This window comes from Galeopterus variegatus, unplaced genomic scaffold (assembly GCF_000696425.1).
Source record: "Galeopterus variegatus unplaced genomic scaffold, G_variegatus-3.0.2 Scaffold16794, whole genome shotgun sequence".
Taxonomy (NCBI): Eukaryota; Metazoa; Chordata; class Mammalia; order Dermoptera; family Cynocephalidae; genus Galeopterus; species Galeopterus variegatus.
Window position 1 is genome coordinate 16,143 of NW_007742905.1, and position 1,676 is coordinate 17,818.

Consider the following 1,676-nt stretch of genomic DNA (forward strand, 5'->3'; position numbering starts at 1 on the left):
TCAGGGCCAGAGGCTGGTGAGGCAGGAGTCACAGCATGAAGAAGTTGCAGATAAGTTTTTCTGTTAAGAAAAGAGAATACAGTGCTAGGAAGTGTAAATAGCGAGCAGCTTACTAAGATATTGCTTAGCGTTTTAGGTTTGTAATTTTGATAATGTTAAAAGATATGAGGAAAAAGGAAGACTTAAAGCTTGAGAGAAGAAAAAAAAATGCTTATAGAACAAGACGGAGGTTGAGAATGAACCTTTTTCATGGAAAGAAAAAAAAAATTCTTTAAAAAAGATGTTGAAAGGAAGAACAATGGAAAATTCCCTATCTAAGAATAAGAGCCTTTTTCAGATTTTGTTAACCGGCTAATGACAACAGCAGATAGGTTGTTAGGCAATGCAGATGCCAATCTTGATTGCATAAAACAATTGGCTTTTGAAAATGCTAATCCTGCATGCCAGGTGGCCATTAGGCCCTGCAAAAATAAAACTGACCTTCAAGGATATATTCGTCTTTGCTCGGACATTGGCTCCTCTTATCAACAAGGTTTAGCCATGGCCGCAGCCCTCAGTGGACAAACAGTAAAGGATTTTTTAGCTAATAAAGGCCAAAATAATAAAGGTTGCTTTAAATGTGGCAAGCCTGGTCATTTTGCTAAAAACTGTCAGGAATACCAGACAAAAGCCGTAGTCACCAAGCCTCCTGGACTTTGCCCACGATGTAAGAAAGGAAAACATTGGGCAAATGAATGTAGATCCAAAACTGATGCTCAGGGAAATCCCTTACTGTCCCCTCAGGGAAATGGGAAAAGGGTCCAGCCCCAGGCCCCGAACCAAAGGGGGGCTATCAAGTTTCTCTCAGCCAACAATAACAATCCGTTTCAAATCTCACTAGAGCAACCCCAGGGAGTGCAGGAATGTTTAGTTTGCCACCTCAGGGTCCTCTCATCTGATTCAATTTCACAGACCAGTAAATGCTTTCTTTAAATGGAGGAGATAAACATACAGGTGCCAATTTTTTACTTGCCAATTAAGGGTATTTACAACCTGAATGCTTCCCTTTATTGTTACCATCATTTGATGAAAGAACGCTAGAAGAATGATTGTTTAAAAGGATCAAGTTTAGCTCTGTGATACACTTGGTTTCCTCATTTCCTTCTGGCGTGGGCCCATGGCTGGGGAGCACTCTTCTCATGCCACTCCCTCTGATGCTCTCCCTGCTGCTATGGGACCACACAGACTGCATCCGACAGGAAGCTCCCTACATCCTGTGCTCGCTCACTCTGTCCACAAGTCCCGCCTACTAGCACATCATTTTAAAGGGAAAAAACAGGCTACTCAAAGGTGTTGGGACAACTGAGAGTTTTCAGATGGAAAAAAGTGAGATCTCCCCAGGTGGATTAATGGTCTAAAGGTGAAAAATACTTTAATACAAACAGAAGGAAAGGCGATAGAGTTTGTGACTCAGGATAAGGGAAGGATTCCATTAAGCAAAGACTGATAATTTTCCTACTTCAAATTTATAATGCTACGAGGTAATAAAAAAGGTGTTTTTTAAGTGAAAAATCTGAATGGGATAAAGTTCTTGCATCACGTAGAACATGGAACCCAATAACTTTGGAAGAAAAATAAACCATCTAAGTAGAAAAATAAGGGACTATGAATAAGTAAATCACAGAAGAAAAAACTCA